The sequence below is a fragment of the Schistocerca nitens genome, chromosome 7 (assembly GCF_023898315.1).
Source record: "Schistocerca nitens isolate TAMUIC-IGC-003100 chromosome 7, iqSchNite1.1, whole genome shotgun sequence".
In the NCBI taxonomy this organism is placed as follows: domain Eukaryota; kingdom Metazoa; phylum Arthropoda; class Insecta; order Orthoptera; family Acrididae; genus Schistocerca; species Schistocerca nitens.
Genome location: NC_064620.1, coordinates 198,448,603 through 198,471,003, shown reverse-complemented (window position 1 = coordinate 198,471,003; position 22,401 = coordinate 198,448,603).

Below are 22,401 nucleotides of genomic sequence, written 5' to 3'. Positions count from 1 at the left end.
AAATAGTATTAAAAGTCCGACAATAGCCAACCAAGATTTAAAAGCAAATTAAAAGAGTTTCTGAATGACACCTCCTTCTACTCAATAGATGAATTCTTAGATATGAAGTAGTAACTGTAAAAAAAAGAAAAAGAGGAAAAATTAATTAATTAATTAATTAATTTGTGTAAAGAAAACTTATGTTAAAGTGACACGTTCCACATCATTACGAACTGTCGCATCCATGATATATGGAACAAGGATTAATGTATGTATGTACTGCTCGCGCCGACAGTGGCTACTGCCGCCGTCGACGAAAGGTAGACACGCGAGCTCACACTATGCCAGCAAGTGATATTCAATTGACAATCAGGACTGCTGTCGTCTCCGTCTCTCCTATTTTTTCGTACATTCAACCATGACCTGTAATTAAACATATTCATGATTGTCGAGATTAATTGAAAGAAAAAAATTCAACATGTCCGATCTACCAAAAAGGATTGATTAGTCGCTGCAGAGTGCTCTGTACTATGAAGTTATTGAACTGATTTAATTGTGAAATTGTATTTGCAGTGATATTTACGTAACCTATACAACCCCATTCATTTCTGCGTACTTTGATTGCGCATTATTGGCTTAATTGATATCTCTGGCCCGAATTACATTTAATTTGTTTGTATTTCATGGAGCCCCAGACTAGGTCATCAACCATCTTACTATTGAAGAACCTAAGAATAGCTAGGAATTTCACTTTACAGTTGTGAACACCCAGTATCGATATTTTACCATCCTCTACGTATTAAAATTATGATTGATATGTCATAAAGTCATATTTAGAAAATAAACCCTTAATAACGAAAATCTAAGGTTTTCATTTTTTGCTAACATATAGCTATGCCTGAACCTATGCATTGATTTCTGTTAGCGATAACGTTTTCTTTACAGGGAGTGTAGTAGACCCGATATTGAGATCATTGTCTGATTACATCACTTTCTGTACTACTGCACTCTTCTGAACACTGCATGGTGAGCTGGTGTCTTCCTACCTTGCAGGTCATAGGTTCAGCACAGATTTCTAAAACCCAGAGTATCCTTGCGCAACTGTGGTAGGAACATAGATCAGAACCAGTCTCACACATGTTAGAACTATAATCTATTAAGTACATAATAATGTGCATATCTATGGCATAAGTATTATCACTGCTGGTGATGTATCACAATTACTTGCCACAGCATTAAAAGTGCAGCCTGAGGCATAACCCAACAGCAGACAGCATATTAAGCAAAGAGCGGAAAACAAAGAAAACGTGAAAAATATTCAAAAACTACCTTGTGAGCATACGTTATTTACCAAATCGAAGTAAAACGATATGACTTGGTGTCCCTTACATCATTTAACAGGTGATAAAAACAACAATGGAACAACCAAGGACCTCAAATCCAATTTCCCCCAAAATCTCAGCCGACATCATACTACTTCCCTGGGAGTATAAGGTATCACACTAACGACCTGTCAATAAAATGACAAGCCCATCTAAATAGAAACTGATAGATAGCAGCCGGCCGCTGTGGCCGAGCGGTTCTAGGCGCTTCAGTCAGGAACCGCGCTGCTGCTGCGGTTGCAGGTTCGAATCCTGCCTCGGGCATGGATGTGTGTGTGATATCCGTAGGTAGCAAGTTTTAAGGCAGGTAATTGGCAAATACCAACATAACACTAGAGTATAAGCCCACTAATTAAGTAACATACCTGCGCACCAAAGGGAGGCAACGACTGCGAGCGGAAAAGGAGTTATTAACTGGCATCACGTTATAAAGCAACCACGGAGCGAATTATTCTACTCAAATATAGTAACTGAAGGAGGAACCCAAGGCGATGAACGAATGTGCTGGTACAAGTCTAAAGATGCACAGAATCTCAAGTCGCTTGTGTCCCACAACAGTAGCCCATAAACTCAAAACTCACAACAGTTCGACATCAATAAGAAATCCATAAACACCATAAAAAACGTATCTGGTACGAACATCATAGCATTCCCCATAAGCTGCATGGAGAAATAAAAGACAAAAGTGAAACATTGATAAACTAACCGAATCCTAACCATGAGATGCAGTCAAGAAGTACCAAACATCCCACACGTGAACTGGGGTATGTAGCAATCTGGGTCTAAAAATGTAACCGGCCAAAAAGTGGTATGCCAACGAAAAACCAAATCACACCATAAGGAACCAGTAAAAACTTCACCATCCTAAGTACCAAGAACATTCATTAATAGAAACGTACAAGCTAACAAACAACAAAAAACAAAACATGGTCAGTAATAAAAACGTGCTACATACCAACAGATTCGACTGTTACAAAGTGAGGTACAAAGAGCTGCCGAAACAACCAAGACCTATGATTTACCCCAATACTCACAGTAATGAGACCTAGCGTATGTCACGGCCAAGGAAATCAATGCATTACAGTAACGGTAAAAAAGTACATGCAAACTAGGAATCGTAGACATAAGATTACAGGTAAAGTAAAGTGTTGATTGTAAGAAACATAATAGTCAAAAGCAAAAAGACTTGAATTCATAAAGACGTAAACAAATATAGGTAAATAAGGGTACACCTATGAGCCAAAGAAAACAACGAAATAATAACATGAAATTTACGAAAACAAAATCAAAAAATGACACATTAAGTCCAGACATTAATGTGCCATACTCATCATAGGTTAATCTAGCCAAATGAAATTACTAGTATAGTTATAAGGACAGAGAACGCCCCAGGAGATTACATAATGTAATAAGTAGCTAACAAACTACATACCTCGCTCGCAGAACCGACTACACCATGGTAAATCTGCTATAAACCCTAGTATCGCTAAATATGAATCGTCAAAGAAATGACAGAAGCGTAACCAGTGATAGCAAGTCATGTATTCCAACAAGAAGCGTAAAACCGCCGCACCCTTAATGCTGCTACTTGTATTTTGTAGCTTTAATTTTTTTTATTATTCCCCATCAATTTTTGTAAAGCTTGCTGCGGTACACCTTAATATACACTACATGTATACACTTTTTATTGTGCGGGGCCTCTAGATGCCATAATGAATTGCTGAAACTGGTAACGAGAATAAAATAACGCAACTTCTCAATTGAACGGTTGTTTGCCGAATTTCTTTGTTAAATATTTGACCAGCTGCTGTCCCATGTACACAATGGATCAAGAGAGAGCTTCTAGGTTTAGATATTTCGTTATGAGAACAAGAGCAGTAGGAAATATTGACATCATTAACTAGCAAACTGCTTTTACTAAGTTCGGAGAAATTAAAACTGAAGCTCATACTTAGTAAAATAGAAAGGTGAAAAGCAGCAAAGTTTCTGCAATGCCACTTACCTCTCTAAACTTGGCACAATGTTCTATTCCAATGAATTGTATGAACAGCGGCGGTTATAGACATATGCAGTTATCTCAGACTGTTTTTGCAGAGGTCTAGCATTACCTACAATCATATATAAACCAATCCATTCACTCATCTACTGTTATCACGTGTTTGTCTAGTGTGCAGAATTCGCAATATGGAAGACAATGTCGAGGTAGAAGGAAAAAATAAAAATAAAAAGCTTGAAGAGAAGGGCAGCGGCTCGCCTGTGGAATATGTTTTTGGCTCCCGATCGATCGGAGTCTAAGAACGACAGCAATGAAGGGCGGACAGCCCTGCGATAAGGGAGCCCGCTACGTGACTTCTGCCCGGTTGCAGAAAACAGAGCCAATACAGCGCGTGTTCCTTTTGGAGGAAATTTTTAAACCTCCGGAGACCATGACATCAACGTAAAGGGAACGGTGACTTCTGTTTTACAGCAAACGTCAGGCTGCTTAAAATTTTTCCACGTATGAAGTATGTTATGTAACTAGAAATTACTCCACATTTATTTTAAATACTCACCTAAAGAGAGGTTTCTGATAGAAGTAATAGCAGGCCATGTGCATTATGTCGGTGTACTTCTCTTATGAATACTTTGACGCATTTTACTTACATTTTGTTTAATTAAGCATTCATGATGTCAATTACTATCTTCATTTGTAATGCATATGTAACACATCAATACAGCAGAGCGCCTTAGTTGCAAATTCGGATGAAATGGGAGATCTTAATACCTTGTCTTATGAGTACTACTTTCAAGTAGGGTGAACAGAAACGGTTTTCATCCTCATAAGAAAAAAAAAAACCTGGCAATTTTAAAAAGAAATATGAAAATCCAAATTATATTGGATTATAGGTCTTGTACCTAACTTTAAACTTATAATTAGGTTTTAGATATAGTTCATGTTCTTATAAAGAAAATAGAAACTTTGTGTTTCTCTTCAGTCCGCATCTCGTGGTCGTGCGGTAGCGTTATCGTTTCCCACGCCCGGGTTCCCGGGTTCGATTCCCGGCGGGGTCAGGGATTTTCACTGCCTCGTGATGACTGGGTGTTGTGTGCTGTACTTAGGTTAGTTAGGTTTAAGTAGTTCTAAGTTCTAGGGGACTGATGACCATAGATGTTAAGTCCCATAGTGCTCAGAGCCATTTGAACCATTTTTGTTTCTCTTCACCCTGCAGACAAATGAACAGAAACAGAGGAACTAATCGTATTATTTTATCTATTTATTAACCTCTGAAGTGATTAGGAACAATTCAGAATCGGTTCATGATGTAGGACAGTAAGAAAAAATATTTATCTAGTTCAAAAAAAGTTTTATTCACTACGAAACCTAAAAATATAGCGTGCATTGTGTATTTTTTAAATTCTGGTTCAGAAATAAAAATTGTTATATCTCAAGTTACCTTATTGCGACATGAAATTGGTGTACTTGTTTATTAATGCATTAAGTCATTGACATCATGTTTAAAAATGATGTCTTTGAAACTACAATTCGTACCCTCAGAAGTAAGGAAGAGCTTTCGAACCACTCTTGACTACAGATTGACTCTTCATGTGTTAAAAGAAACGTGTTTAATCGCCCTTGTTTTTTTCAAAACAGCATCCTCATAACTTTCGCCTTCTAAATAACAAATTTTACGTGCATGTAATATAAACGACTGCTTGCTTTTTGCGTATACTTAAATCACATTATTATATCCTGGGTTGAGGTGATTGTCGGGTGGTTCTTCATTTCATGAAATTCTTGGTGTTTTTCCGAAGAAACACTGACGATATCATTTTCTGTTCATTCATAAATTCCAAAAGCACAGCCTTACATTTGCAGTTAGCCGAAACACAAGTCAGATTAAAGTATACTTTATAACTGAACTTTTGGTCAATGAAACGTCATTGCAAATTTGCTTGCTATGTACTTAAATTAAAATTTAAAGTGTCACTTAGAAATACAGCTTGAAGTAATAAAATTCAGCGCCACATCCGATGTTTGTCACAGAGTGAACGAAACATAAACTAACGGTGTCGCAAACTTTGAAAGTCATAATTTCCCTTTTATATTCGCTCACTAGCAATCCATTCCGATTAATTCTCTTCCGACACGATGACATAGAACTTTAATGGGTGTTATCGTTTCCGTTCACCTCATTGTCTCTAGTCACCCTATTTTACGGTGTGCATTCTGATAATATTTCAGTGAATTCTATAGCATGTCGTCCCATAGTAAAAGAGACACTTTTTTTTACAGACGACCTGATTCACTGACATATTTTATAACACTTCATTATGCTCTGAATGCATAACTGCAATTCATATATCTCATGATGAAGCTGTTGGCAGATTACTTATATCTGAAGCTGACAATCAGTTTCCGAAAACAGTAATGTGAACACTGTAATTATTAACCGAGTTTGACGTAATGACGTATTAAATAAACATTTATAAGGTAGCATACGATAGTTTGGCAATATGAGTTGTTAGAATTTACTAATCGTATATGTCTGAAGATGATCGTGACTTAGTTGTTAATCGACAATGTAGATCAGCGCTGAACTTTTTGCGTAAGCCAGAAACATGGAATCTACTCATTCACCAACTTTTGCATATTACCAGATGTAAATAAAACAAGAGGGCTTTCCTCAGTCTGTGCTAGTTCTGTAAGAGATACTTTCTTTCCTCTAGCAATGTCCTAGTGTTCCAGCTTAAAAAATGCTATAGGATCCTGTAACAGGCGGCCCCCAGCAGTGTTATTCCGTAACCCTGAGCATCCATCCTTTTACCTTCTTTGTACACATGAGTGACCTACTTTCTTTTTCATTCGTGTAGAGCTGTTCACTGCAAAGAGATTCCCGATAAACATGAGATGGCGCAGCATACTCGCGAAATCAAATAGGAATTCTCGCTGGGTCCAATGTATTGTTATCTTCGAGCAGACTTGTTTTTCAGTTACTAGGGTGCGAGAGTCGCGCAATTATAGTATACTCTTTATTTTAGTGTATAGACTTTGAAATTATACGTAGTTTTTGATTTTAAAGTCCATCAAAAGCCCTGCATTTTAAGAGAGTATGGCTAGACGAATGGTTAGCCTGTAAACCAAACTTGTCTTTTTCACGTGTTATACTATACTCACTTGAAAATGGCTTCACAGCAGAAACTGCATAGTAATGTTGTTTACAGGATAAACGGACATTTTAATCCAATGAACTACAACCAGTGCGGCAGATGATTATCAATCTATAAACGCCAGTTTGCACTGTTAATCGTCATATGCTTTTGTCTCTGTTTGGGGTGTAGGATTATGCCCTGCCTAGTGTGGAACAACGATGTTCAGACGAATCGTGGGGGTAAGTACCGCTTTACTTTCACTTTTAGTCGATTGCATGCCCCTGCACAGTACCTGCTATTCAGTGTTCGCGTCGCGTCGATGCTCAGACTCTGCAGATTAATGCGGGCGTTCTCCGACACTGACCAGACAGTGCCAAATAGGTCATGTGACGTGGGTAACCACTTCCTGCAGGAGTGGTGTGGTAGACATGCCAAGTTCAAACACAGGAAGAGCGGTATGAGAGATAAGACAGGTCTTAACACTTGTAAACTCAAATATCTTGAAAAAAAAAGACATTTAAAATACGTTACCACTTTAATTACGATCAGCTCAAGTATCTCAGACAGTTAATAGCCGTGACTCTTCCACATAACTCGTTCAGCACAGCTAGTCACAGCTACTTTTTTTTAAAAAAAATATGATATTTTGCGTGAATATCTAAACTACCGAAATTCTACGGCAATGCATTCTTACACTTTAAGAGGTTCATCGACCTCCTATAAACCTTAGTTCGCGTAACGAGCGGTTTTTCTTAAACTAGCTAATGAATTGACCCAGTGTAAAATCCACAAATAATCACGACAAGCCTTCTCTGAAAGCCACATCATCAGCTGCTCATTAACAAATTTTATCAGGATCTTCGGACACCAGTTTTTTCGAGCAGGTATAGAAGCGGTGTTCACGCACTGATGTTGCTTTCTTTGCTGTTCATAAGATGGGACAAGGGTTTCGCCACTAATTGACTTTACTCATGACGGCAAGTGGATCTGTGTGCAGTTCGATATTCACCTATCGCGTTTGTTATCTTGCATAGGCGAAATGTTCTGTTCTGTACCTGCATTCAAGTCCACCACTTACAGTCACTGCCAGCTCAATGTCAAGGTTTACTCATCTTTTAACTTGAAATTACACGATGAAATTTTTTGTGCTGCTACGCTTCGGAATTCGAACCCAAATAGGGACTTTCTCTAGATATGTTGAAAAGTTAGTAAAGTTGAGAAAAACAACGAAATAATGGAACTGCATCGTCGTGGGAGGAAAATTCACGAGAATTTCGGAACCCTGGCTCAAATCCAATTCCGACACCAAAATTTTCATCTCAAGTTCAGATTAATAAGTGTCCTGTAGTTCATAAAACGAAACAGAATATCTTGTGCAAGCAATTCTTAGCAATTCTTTTTATTTCTGGTCATCAGTCTACTGACTGGTTTGATGCGGCCCACCATGAATTCCTTTCCTGTGCTAACCTCTTCATCTCACAGTAGCACTTGCAACCTACGTCCTCAATTATTTGCTTCACGTATTCCAATCTCTGTCTTCCTCTACAGTTTTTGCCCTCTAAAGCTCCCTCTAGTACCATGGGAGTCATTCCCTCATGTCTTAGCAGATGTCCTATCATCCTGTCCCTTCTCCTTATCAGCGTTTTCCACATATTCCTTTCCTCTCCGATTCTGCGTAGAACCTCCTCATTCCTTACCTTATCAGTCCACCTAATTTTCAAAATTCGTCTATAGCACCACATCTCAAATGCTTCGATTCTCTTCTGTTCCGGTTTCCCCACAGTCCATGTTTCACTACCATACAATGCTGTACTCCAGACGTACATCCTCAGAAATTTCTTCCTCAAATTAAGGCCGGTATTTGATATTAGTAGACTTCTCTTGGCCAGAAATGCCTTTTTTGCCATGGCGAGTCTGCTTTTGACGTCCTCCTTGCTCCGTCCGTCATTGGTTATTTTACTGCCTAGGTAGCAAAATTCCTTAACTTCATTGACTTCGTGACCATCAATCCTGATGTTAAGTTTCTCGCTGTTCTCATTTCTACTACTTCTCATTACCTTCGTCTTTCTCCGATTTACTCTGAAACCATACTGTGTACTCATTAGACTGTTCATTCCGTTCAGAAGATCATTTAATACTTCTTCACCTTCACTCAGGATAGCAATGTCATCAGCGAATCGTATCATTGATATCCTTTCACCTTGTATTTTAATTCCACTCCTGAACCTTTCTTTTATTTCCATCATTGCTTCCTCGATGTACAGATTGAAGAGTAGGGGCGAAAGACTACAGCCTTGTCTTACACCCTTCTTAATATGAGCACTTCGTTCTTGATCGTCCACTCTTATTATTCCCTCTTGGTTGTTGTACATATTGTATATGACCCGTCTCTCCCTATAGCTTACCCCTACTTTTTTCAGAATCTCGAACAGCTTGCACCATTTTATATTGTCGAACGCTTTTTCCAGGTCGACAAATCCTATGAAAGTGTCTTATTAGCGACATATTTCTTACTAACCGATAACGGTATGAGCAGGGGGGAGGGGGGTGGGAGCGAGTAGAGCATTATGCTCACTCTGGCGCTCAATTCGCGGCGCAGTCCAGCTTTATTCACTTAGTGTTACCAAAGATGAAGAACGCTTACTCATGCCTGTTAAAATAGTGAGAACTAAATCTACATCTTCACCGTATGAAGCAAACAAAAATCAACCAAACCATTTATGGTCACATTTGTTTAGTTCATGATTTTGTCGTAGCGGAGGACTCCTCAGGCTACATGAGAATTCTGACACCTTGGTTCTCAATTGCTAACTGCTCCACACACTTAATTTCCTAGTTCTGGTGTAATATTGTTAGACAGCATCACCCTTTACCAACTGCCTCTGTGACTCATCTCCTCCTTTCGACTGTCACGCACATCTTCACGTCCGACAGTTGAGAGCATTATCATCACATCTTCCACTACATTTTGTATCTTGTGCAACTAAGAGGCAAAATAGATTTTTATGCAGTATCTACTAAGCAGTCACTGTTAGTGTTTGACAGTAACTTTAAAAACTGCTTACAGATTAGCCATGGTGAATCAATATGGTGAAGGAAGAGTGCTCTCTTATTAGTCGTTTAGTAAACAGTATCCTTTAAATTTAAGTACATTCTTCTGACTGAATTTATGACCGTCCTTTGTCCGTGGGATGTGAAGACGCTTCCTTCCATCGAAGCTTCGATAACCATTACACGTATAAGTGTGAGGCCGGTTTGAATATTGCCACCTTTTTGACACATTTCTTTGTTCGAGTAATGTCACAGCAGGATACGACTTTACCAGGATAATCTGAGTTTCATTTTGTTTATTCGAATGCTGCCACTGGCGTTATTTATAAAAAAACATTTGTGCTTTTGATGATATTGTAAATTACCGCCCCTAAATACGAACATGGAGTGGACCAAAAGCACAACACCTTACTGTGCCTAACGCAGTGCAGGAAAACTGTTGGCATGTAAAACAGCTTCCAGTCGTCTGGGAATGGGTAAATACAGGTCCTGCGGGATTTTCAAGAGAATTATACCATTTTTCCTGCAAAGGAGTGGCAAGTTGAAAGTAATCAATATGGAGGTAGACAGCGTTCAAGCACCTTTCTATAGCGTTCAAGCACCTTTCTCTTCAAAGTAGACAACAGAGGCTAAAAAATCTCATTTAGCATATTGTAAAGGTTTATTTATAATCCCTTTTTTAACTTATGGCTATTGAACCCTTTCTACATTAATTTATCTTGGGGTGCAACATGACTTTTATAACGGAGTAAAAACCTAGGAATCAGGGAAAAGCGTAATATTAAATTTATTCTAGCATCATGTTGTAATTGTAAGTATTCGTCATTGCCATATTTTATATTGCTTGCATTCAGCCACTTTAAGCAAAGATCTGACGTTCTTTTTATCCAGGGTGCCACTTCCTAGTATTATTTCACGGTTTTTCTGTTCAGGACATCACCTAACGGTGTAACGAACGTTACGAAACAGCACTTACTTTTCAAATAAAGTAACCGTACAGTTGCAGCGATGTTTTTACTCAACTGGAATAAATGTAACGCATTGAGCATAAATAGGCGAAGTGATCCATTACTGTTCGATTACACCATCGCTGAAAAATCACTGGGAATGGCAACTACCGTAAAATACCTATGAGTAACCACCTGGAGCAACGTTAAGTTGAATGATCACATAAAGAAACAGCAGGACAAGCAGGTGCCAGATTTAGATACATTGGGAGAATCTTAAAGAAATGTAATCCATTATGGAAAGAAGTGACATGCAAAACACTTGTTCGACCGATATTTTAGTATTGTTTTCCAGTACAGGTCCCTTACCAAGTTGGATCAATGGTAGAGACAGAGAGGATCCAATGAAGAACGGCTCATTTTCTCACGGGATTCCTTACTCGGTTCGACAGCGTTAAAAAAATGATTACAGTGGTAGACGCTAGAACAGAGGAAGGTGTTGCGCATCACAGAGAGGTTTACTGCTGAAATTTCAAAAGCGTACAGTCAACGAAGAGTTTGACAACATATTACTTCCTACTTTAAATGTTATTGAGATATTTGATAATTATGTTGCTTCCTCCCACATACATCTCACCGTCACATTGCGACGAGTAAATTAGAGAAGTTAGAGTGCATTCAGAGCTTCACCAACATCCATCCTCCCCGCACGCCTTTCCTGAATGGAACAGGAAAGGGGGGAAAAGATAGTGGAACGCAAAGTACTCTCGGCTACACATCTTAAGGTGGCTTACGGAGTATAGGTGTAGATGTAGATGTAGATTTGATGAGGAGTGGAAGTCCTAAGATGCTCAGGGTAATAGCGTGCTCGTTCGCAGGCGTCGGGCCATAGAGATATGTCCTTTACACAGTCGCTATGCCGGCCGGAGTGGCCGAGCGGTTCTAGGCGCTACAGTCTGGAACCGCACGACCGCTACGGTCACAGGTTCGAATCCTGCCTCGGGCATGGATGTGTGTGATGTTCTTAGGTTAGTTAGGTTTAAGTAATTCCAAGTTCTAGGGGACTGATGACCTCAGAAGTTAAGTCCCATAGTGCTCAGAGCCATTTGAACCATTTGAACAGTCGCTGTGTCAATGGAAGTCCCCATTAGCGGATCGTATCATCGCTGCCTAGCCAGCTCCGTTCGACCTACACATTTTTATTACCTCGGTACATGTCAACAGTGCCACAAGATGGCAATCAGTCTAGTGGTGGGCACTGATCACAATGTCTTGGCATACCAGTGTATTTTCTCTGTATACTACGTGCTCCATGCATCATCAAAGATTTTTTGTTGTCATCGGATGTAGACTAACTATTCAGGTAAATATGGCACTGCCGGAACGCCATGTACGACTGCCATAAATATTGGGTTGGTACATAAATTCGTACTGTTTTCCCATAGTTTTAATAAACACAACAGATACACCAAACAGGGGCTTTAGTCATCAATAATATATTCTCCGTCACGATTTACAACGATCTACTATCGCTGTGGTAACTTTTCGTTTCCGCGACTGTAAGATCACGTGCTTTTCAGGCGAAGAACTGTTCGATAGAGAGCGGTAAAAGTCAAAATCTGAGGGCGCAAAATCAGGTGAATAAGCCGGGTGCGGAATGACTTCCCAACCCAATTCCTGAAAAGCTTTTTTTTTCCTTTTTTTCAGTCTAGCGTAATGCAGGCGAGCGTTTTCGTGGAGTAGCATCATTTCATGCAGTTTTCCTGGTCGCTGTCTTCGCAATGCGTCTGCAAGACTTCGCAGTTTATGACAAAAATGTCGGCAGTGATGGTTACATCTCGGGGAAGCAATTCGAAGTACACCACACAGTCGCTGTCTCACCACATGCATAACTAGCCTTTGTGGATGCGCATAAGGCTTTGTACGGGGAGTTGCTACTTTGTTTGGGCTCAGCCATTCATTTCTTTACCTTAGCATAAAGATACCATTTCTCGTCGCCAGTAACAACACAGGATAGGAATGTTCACTATTGTTCACGAGCCAATTGTGGAATGCCACACGATGGAGTATCGATCATAGTTCATCATATTTGCCAGTTCTAGAGTACAAAGACTTGGATCATTGTGGATTAATGCTTTTAAACGGCCTTCAGCAGACCCCGAAGGTCTTCTTGAACGTGGAGAGTCACTAACCTCATAAGGGTCCTCATTAAAACGAGAAAACTATTTTCTTTCCGTGCTCTGTCCAATGGTATCATCCCCACGCACGATGCTGTCACCCCTCTATTGAACTCAAACGGAAGAACGTGTCGCAAATGTTCCGATTTCCCCACTTGGTAATCCTCTATTTTCTAGCTTCCACGGCTCCAGTCATTATCGCCAAATGACAAAAAAAACAATACGTTACCTCAAATAGGAACAGTGAACTACAAGTAAAAAATGAAAATCGGTAAATAAACACACAGGAATACCAACACGAAAAACAAAAGCGCTACGATCCTGTGCCTCAGCCTAATAGAAATAATGAAAATAAATACACTACTGGCCATTAAAATTGCTACACCACGAAGATGACGTGCTACATACGCGAAATTTAACCAACAGGAAGAAGATGCTGTGATATGCAGATGATTAGCTTTTCAGAGCATTCACACAAGGTTGGCGCCGGTGGAGACACCTACAACATGCTGACATAAGGAAAGTTTCCAACCGATTTCTCATGCACAAACAGCAGTTGACCGGCGTTGCCTGGTGAAACGTTGTTGTGATGCCTCGTGTAAGGAGGAGAAATGCGTACCATCACGTTTCCGACTTTGAAAAAGGTCGGATTGTAGCCCACCGCGACTGGGATTTATCGTATCGCGGCATTGCTGCTAGCGTTGGTCGAGATCCAATGACCGTTAGCAGAATATGGAATAGGTGGATTCAGGAGGGTAATACGAAACGCCCTGCTGGATCCCAACGGCCTCGTATCACTAGCAGTCGAGATGACAGGCATCTTATCCGCGTAGCTGTAACGGATCGTGCTGCCACGTCTCGTTCCCTGAGTCAACAGTTGGGGACGTTTGCAAGACAACAACCATCTGCACGAACAGTTCGACGACGTTTGCAGCAGCATGGACTATCAGCTCGGATACCATGGCACGGTTACCCTTGACGCCGCATCACAGACAGGAGCGCCTGCGATGGTGTACTCAACGACGAACCTGGATGCACGAATGGCAAAACGTCATTTTCTCGGATGAATCCAGGTTCTGTTTACAGCATCTTGATGGTCGCATCAATGTTTGGCGACATCGCGGTGAACGCACATTGGAAGCGTGTATTCGTCATCGCCATACTGGTGTATCACCCGGCGTGATGGTATGGGGTGCCATTGGTTACACGTCTCGGTCACCTCTTGTTCGCCTTGACGGCACTTTGAACAGTGGACGTTACATTTCAGATGTGTTACGACCAGTGGCTCTACCCTTCATTCGATCCCTGCGAAACCCTCATTTCAGCAGGCTAATGCACGACCGCATGTTGCAGGTCCTGAACGGGCCTTTCTGGATACAGAAAATGTTCGACTGCTGCCCTGGCCAGCACATTCTCCAGATCTCTCACCAATTGAAAACGTCTGGTCAAAGGTGGCCGTGAAACTGGCTCGTCACAATACGACAGTCACTACTCTGGTTGAACTGTGGTATCGTGTTGAAACTGCATAGGCAGCTGTACCTGTACACGCCATCCAAGCTGTGTTTGACTCAATGCCCAGGCGTATCAAGGCCATTATTACGGCCAGAGGTGGTTGTCCTGGGTTCTGATTTCTCAGGATGCATCCAAATTGCGTGGAAACGTCAGTTCTAGTATAATATATCTGTCCGATGAATACCCGTTTATCATCTGCATTTCTTCTTGGTGTAAAAGTATCGAAAATTTACCAGTATAGTTTGAAGGCTGTTCGTCTCTTACTCACAGACATAGTATATGTCGTACATACAATTTGGGCCTTAACGCGGATTGTGGTTCCGTCGCACAGAAACGTACCCTGTTGACGTACTCTGTGAGTTAAACGTATGACGTGGTTGCGACGGAAAGTAAACGTGGCCGCTACGGAGTGCAGGTCAGCAGTATTTTTGGAAGTGGTTGGCGCCTAACTGAAAGGATACTGAGCGGAAGTTTACCTCGCGCGGCGACGCTTTCCGTTTCGAGAAGCGCCTTCCCGGGAAGGCGTGCCAGCCGCGCTGCCCTGGTGACGCACTGGGACCACGGCTGTGACGCCAGGGCGACGTGACGCGCCGCGCTGCGATCGAGTGGGACATGCGGGCCCGCACGCCGTCGAACTGCGCACGCAGATGCGCGGTTGCGGCCAGCTAACCGGTGCCAACGTGCCTTGGATTCCTGCAGGCTTCACACTCCTTTCTTAAGGCCCTCGTAAATGATTAAACTATTTGTCAAATTAGCTCTTAAGCTTCCTTTAATTTACGTCTATGGTCACAATCTTTTCTGTTTAACAGATTACCTGTTTCGGTCTTAAATGACCATCATCAGATCTGCAGCAAAAATGGGAAAAATATAATCAAAATATCCACGGGTGTACTGCCGGTCTATAGTGTCCAACGGGCACAATATTTCGGCGATCATACATGTCGCCATCATCAGGTGAACTGACGGACTGAGCTCCTGCGAACGTGCCGGCACGAAGATCCGTACGCAATGGCTGCCCGTTGGACACTGTAGACCGGCAGTACACCCGTGGATATTTTGATTATCAAATACGCCGGGAGAAACTCGGGAAAAATATAAATACACTCGGAAACTTTGTACAGCTTAAAAACAATACAGTACTGACAAAATTTACATTTGTGCGCTTTAAATATGAAGAGGCATACCTGTTTCATAAAAACAAAGTCCTAATGTACTGCAGCAATAGTGTAATCGTCAAATGGTAAATGCGGAATCAGCACCAGCATCGTCAAATACATATAAATCACATCACATGCACGAGTCATGTTGTCAGTAAAACTACTGTGATGTGATTTATATGTATTTGACGAAGCTGGTGCTGATTCCGTATTTAACATTTGACGATGCCACTATGGCTGCAGTACATTAGGACTTTTTTTGTATGAAACAGGTATGCTTCTTCATATTTAAAGCGCACAAATGTAAATTTTGTCAGTACTACTTTTCAATATGCTCTAAGTATTGTTCTTAAGCTGTACACAGTTTGCGAGTGTATTTACAGTTTTCCCATTTTTGCTGCATGTATTGTTCTTAAGCTGTACACAGTTTGCGAGTGTATTTATATTTATCCCATTTTTGCTGCAGATCTGATGATGGTCATTAAAGACCGGAACCGGTAATCTGTTAAACAGAAAAGATTGTGACCATAGACGTAAATTAAAGGAAACTTATTACATATACAGGTCACTGTGTTTTTTCGCGACGATGTCGCAGCTTGTGAAATTAGCTCTTATCTAGCCACGCATTTGTCACACAAGCCCATACATGTACCAACATAGTCTGTCGATTTAACCTTACTTTTGAGGCAGACGCTGTTCCTGTATGTTGTGTTTTGACACTAGAGGGAATAGCTACAAATGCAGATAAACATTTCTAACGTTGACTCTACCACTGTGTATAAAGAAGAAGAAGAAGAAAACAAGATGTTGGTCCAGGAAATGGTTTAAAATGAGGAAGAAATACACACATTAATACCTGTTAAAAGAAATGTTACTCCCGGAACATGATGATTACATCAACTTTTTCCGAATGGACACTGAATCTTTTAATAGCTTGCTTAGAGTTATTTCACCCTCGTATTAGAAAAGAAGACGCATTTAGGATAGAATTCTCTTCTACTTGGTCCTCTAATTACAAAAAAATGGTTCAAATGGCACTATGGGACTCAACATCTTAGGTCATAAGTCCCCTAGAACTTAGAACTACTTAAACCTAACTAACCTAAGGACATCACACACACCCATGCCTGAGGCAGGATTCGAACCTGCGACCGTAGCAGTCCCGCGGTTCCGGTCTGCAGCGCCAGAACCGCTAGACCACCGCGGCCGGCCCCTCTAATTACAGTTCATTAAAATAAAACGGCGTCGAAACCTACAGCCTACATCGTCCGTGGAACAAAAAGAGAACGACTTTTTTTCTGTTGCTCTCCAGCTTTTATGATGTGCGTAGAATAAAGATGTTCTTCTTAATCTGTTCCTGCGAAACGTATGGCTGGGAAAGATGGCACATATCTGCCATTTTGATAACTGCCCACGCTATTTTGTTTTTGTCCTTGATCGTAGTTTCCATAGTTGTTGGAACTCACGATTCAATGAGATAAAACGTAATCAAGCTCTTTCTCGCTAAACGTATTCGGCGAAACGTAAACACAACCAACATCCACCACGTCGTAAATTTATTTGTCAATCCAGATTTCTCTCAAAACGTCAACCATTTTTAGCAAACACCCCAAAAAGCACTGTACATTGTCAATTAGTTGACAAACACAGTACACAGTAAAGTTTGACAAATAGTTTGATCGTTTACGGGGGCCTTGAAACAAACTTTTGTACTTCGCTGTGTCAACGATACAACTCTTCTGCTTATAGTAGAGTTTCTATCTCTGTAACAAATTAATATCTTTTCCAATTTTTTATTGTAAGCTATGTTTAAAAAATGTGAATTACACGTAGTCCTCTTCTTCATCTTTCTTTCTGGAGCCACTGGACTATCGTGTCATTTAATCTGCACGCTCTTAATATTCTTTTGCAACAGTTAGTAGTTAAAACTCAATTACATTTCATTTGAAAGTACTATATTTAACCCCGTGATCCTCTAAATGGTGGAATCACTTTCTGTATTTTTGAGCCTGTTATTTTGATTGCAAATGGTCGGCTTGATGACGCAGCGAGTGCACACCACAAGCATGCAATCGTTTTCACGTCTCAAGATTTGTAAGTCAAACATTTCTCTGCACTGAAACCTTACATAAGACATGTTCTTGCGTCACAAAACTCGCCATTGTTCAACGATTTCTAAGTCTGATGCTTTAGCTTCACGAAGAGCGAAGGTATTTAATTAATTTAAAGTGGTGCACGCAGCAGGAGATTTTCGATAGTCTCAGCTCATTTAGAACTGTAAAGCCTACTTTCTATGTGTTCTTAGTGTCATCAATGTCATGCAACCTTCCTTCGTGAACATTTTATTTTCTTACTTAAAATATTTAAAAAATCCACACCGGTACGAGGGAGGTAGTATTACAGCCCTAAAGCCCCTTTTACACGATGGACTGTCTTGTCCCTATCGACTATTCGAGACAAGTTAGTCTACTGCTGCACCCTAGGATTTTATTCCTGTATCGAGTGTCATCTGTCTGGATTTGCCATTTTCGTTTACACGTCAGCGCCAAAGCTGTGTGTGTTCTCAGATCGGTCTAGTGTGCAGTTTAGCATCTGAACGATGAAAGTGATGTTACGAGAGACTACCCTTTTTTACGAAAAGAATCGAAATACAGTAACAAAATGTAGGACTAAGCAATGATAGTAGAGTTTGTTAATGACCAAATCAGAATTCGTAGGGGATTTTCTTCTTAAATGTCGGGTTGTGAATTTCCACGTTCCTGAGAACTGAAAGAATAGGAAAAGTGACATTCGAACAGTTCAAAACATATATATTTATTTGCAAGAGGAGGTATATACTTGCAAACACATCAAATAATATATAAAACACAGTAAATTTTTCTTTTTACTTTAGCCTTTGTACCTCATTTTCTTGCTAAATGCCAAATAACACCGAACATTATTTTTCTAGTCAAATAATTCTATCTCTGTCGCAGTCGAAATAGTTTTCATTTATTTAGTGCTTATTTATCCATTGTGTAGACTTTTTCTCTGTAAAACGTAAATACCTTTTTGTTTTCAATTACTTCGGCTCTCTTGTATGACAACACTAGTAAGAAAAAATACCAGTGTGTCACGAAAACGAAGCAAACAAGGTAACAAAGATTAAGAGGACGCGAAAGCACAATATCGATTTCTACAATAGGAGTGAGTTGAGCCAGAATGGGTTAACCATTGACGTTAGCAGACGTCGCCAAAGATCCCCTTTCTACGCATGCGCAGTGTGCAGCGTACTCGACAATTTTTAACTCCACTTCAGCACAATCTATATATTATTGACGCCATAGACACACTCGAGGTTCCGTTGGTTGCTGATTTTCATGCAGGAACAAAAGGCACACGCACTTCAAGAAGTCAGCTTTGACCAGAAAGTCGCTTCTGTATTGAAGGGGTTTAGGCTCGATGAACTCAAGCGATTTGCTATCGCGAGCTCGCAGTGTCATTTGCCCGTACGTTTCACAGTACATACTAAACAATGGAGCCACATACAAAAAGGCAGTGAAGCTACGTACTCACCCGAAGGAAAAGGTGGGAGATTTTGCTTGCCAACCACTGCTGTTTCGTAGCGATCTCGACTATCACCGGGAAGCAACCGTTGTTGCGGAAGAACTGATCAGCGCACACTTGTTCGCAGCGCTAGGAGCAACTGGCATCAGAGTGCCACTCATGCAGCCTGTTTTAATGTGAAAGTGTTTATTGAAAAGGTGAAGAAATGCACTCAAATGCAGAACACTTTCCTTTGGTGCTCTGCTAAATCTATAAACAGCATCTCGGACACTCATTTTGAAAACCGTGAGCTAACCAATGGGTGAGATGGTTCAAATGGCTCTGAGCACTATGGGATTCAACACCTTAGGCCATAAGTCCCCTAGAACTTAGAACTACTTAAACCTAAGTAACCTAAGGTCATCACACACACCCATGCCCGAGGCAGGATTCGAACCTGCGACCGTAGCAGTCCCGCGGTTCCGGACTGCACCGCCAGAACCGCACGGCCACCGCGGCCGGCTAATGGGTGAGATGCTGTCCTTGTTGTCGTCTTCTATCCCAAGAATAGTCTGATGCGGTTGTATTAATCTTCAGCTCTGCTTTACTGTTGTAGGTTGGTTGGTTTTGGGGAAGGAGACCAGACAGCGTGGTCATCGGTCCCGTCGGATTAGGAAAGGATGGGGAAGGAAGTCGGCCGTGCCCTTTCAGAGGAACCATCCCGGCATTTGCCTGGAGTGATTTAGGGAAATCACGGAAAACCTAAATGAGGATGGCCGGACGCGGGATTGAACCGTCGTCCTCCCGAATGCGAGTCCAGTGTCTAACCACTGCGCCACCTCGCTCGGTCTTACTGTTGTAACCAACACCCAGGTGAAGCTGCTTGCTGTAATTCTCCAGCCGGCCTGTGTGGCCGAGCGGTTCTAGGCGCTACAGTCTGGAACAGCACGACCTCTACGATCGCAGGTTCGAATCCTGCCGCGGGCATGCATGTGTTTTATGTCCTTAGGTTAGTTAGGTTTAAGTAGTTCTAAGTTCTAGGGGACTGATGACCTCAGAAGTTAAGTCCCATAGTGCTCAGAACCATTTGAACCATCATTTCTCGAAAGCTCGCGTAAAACGCATAATAACAGAGCAGTCTTCAATATATCTGTGTTAGCTCAAAAGTCGTGCGAAATGTAATGATACACCGCACCTTCCCCGGGTGCGATGTAACTTTCTGTTTGGATTTATGGTTTTATGCACCGTTTTCATTTCCATTCATCTTGTCAGATATAGTTTACTGTCGGTGGTTGCCCATACGAGCAATTTCATCTCTTCTGCCGTCTCATTTTCAGCTGTCTTAAAATAAATGAAAAGTGGGCGATGCAGATGTGTTTCGTCTTTTCCTTGTGTATGTTGACCTGTGCGAATACAAAAAGAGGCGCGTTCACTCTTTGATACCAGGTTTCATATACATTATTCGGGCAATCAGCTGGTAAACAATGAAAGTTTGTTTTACCCACCTGTCTCCCAGCATATATTCCTAGTGTGTAATAAACAAATTAACTTCCACATAATCGATGGAGATGCTCATAGCCATTGGTTGAGTTAAGCTTCTAATGATCTTTACATTTTCATCCACAGTTTTGCATTCACAGTTAGATAATGGATTATAACTAACGACGTACCATTTTCCGGTAGTGTATCGCAACAAATACTACCAAAACAGACTCTTTTCGGTCACATTTCAATGGCATCCTTTCATAGTACGGTAATTCCAGAGCCTTTGAAAGGGAGGACAGGAGAGGGGGTGGGTTGGTTCAAATGGCTCTGAGCACTATGGGACTCAACTGCTGAGGTCATTAGTCCCCTAGAACTGAGAACTAGTTAAACCTAACTAACCTAAGGACATCACAAACATCCATGCCCGAGGCAGGATTCGAACCTGCGACCGTAGCGGTCTTGCGGTTCCAGACTGCAGCGCCTTTAACCGCACGGCCACTTCGGCCGGCCGAGGGGGTGGGGAAGGGGCAAAATCCACTGGGTCCAAGCCTCATAAAGGGACCAAGTCTCTCAAGATTCGGATTCCCCAACAAATTTTATATCATATAGTAAATAAAAGAACATTACCTCAGCACCAGCTTAACCAGACTAGCTCTTCGTTTCCACTCCAGTTTTATGGTCAAATGGCTCAGAGCACTATGGGGCTTAACATCTGTGGTCATAAGTCCCCTAGAACTTAGAACTACTTAGACCTAACTAACCTAAGGACATCACACACATCCATGCCCGAGGCAGGATTCGAACCTGCGACCGTAGCGGTCGCGCGGTTCGGGACTAAGCGCCTAGAACCGCTAGTCCACCGCGGCCGGCCCAGTTTTATGAGTCGTATAGAATAAATGCATACAGCTTTATTCCATGTTTGGCCTTGAACGCATAATATTTTCTTTAGATACCGTGCACTGAACCACAAAACATTTCCCCAACAAATATACACGGCCACAGCTGTGAAACATCGTTATAATTTGGTAGGTTTGTCAATAATATTCAAAGATAATACACTTCTGGTTCCATCACAAGGTGTTTTTACACGAAAAACGAGTACACAGAAAATATTTCGCATTCAATAGTAAACACAAAATAAAATATTTTTGTTTCTATGTAGTTGTCCTGGGAGAAACGTAAAAGTGAAGAAATGAAATGACTCGCAAGGGGTACACTGGCCACGCTGATGTTCCGAATTAGGTTATGTTCTTATTTGTTCTTCCGTAGAATAGCCGATTTATACGGGAACTCTCTAGTTGCTTGATGTGACTTAATTTCTTGGTCAGAGAGGGTTGGCCTTCAAAGGTTCAGCTCAGACAATTGGAGGTCCAAATAAAGGAAATTTCGTCGGAATACTAGAGTTCTTGAGTCGCTATGGTCCGCTTCTTGAAAAACACATTATCAATGTCAGACACAGACAAGAAACTGTAAAGCGTTTCCAAGTGCTTTATCTGTCAAAATTAATTTATTTCTAGTTGTGTCTATTAGGTCACGGGTGCCATCTTGGAAACGAGAGAAAATGAGAAGTATTATTCAATTACTATTGACGTAACTCCTGATTCAAGTCATAATGAACAAACATTTATCCTGCGCTATATTTACTTCAAGAAGAAAATTGATAAATAGGAAATAAATGGACAGTTTTTGGAATTCGTAAATTGTAATTAGAAAACTAGAGTTGGCATTGCAAAAAAATGGGTAAAATGCCTCTGAGCACCATGGGACTTAACTGCTGCTGTCATCTGTCCCCTAGAACTTAGAACTACTTAAACCTAACTAACCTAAGGACATCACACACATCCATGCTCGAGGCAGGATTCGAACCTGCGACCGTAGCGGTCGCGCGGTTCCAGATTGTAGCGCCTAGAACCGCTCGGCCACTCCGGCCGGCAGTTGGTATTGCACATTTGATTCGATCAAGACGTACAAAACACTCAAAACCTATTAGTCAATGCCGCGGGCAAGGTTATGATAACGGAAATAATATTGGAATGTCTTATAAAGGAGCTCACAT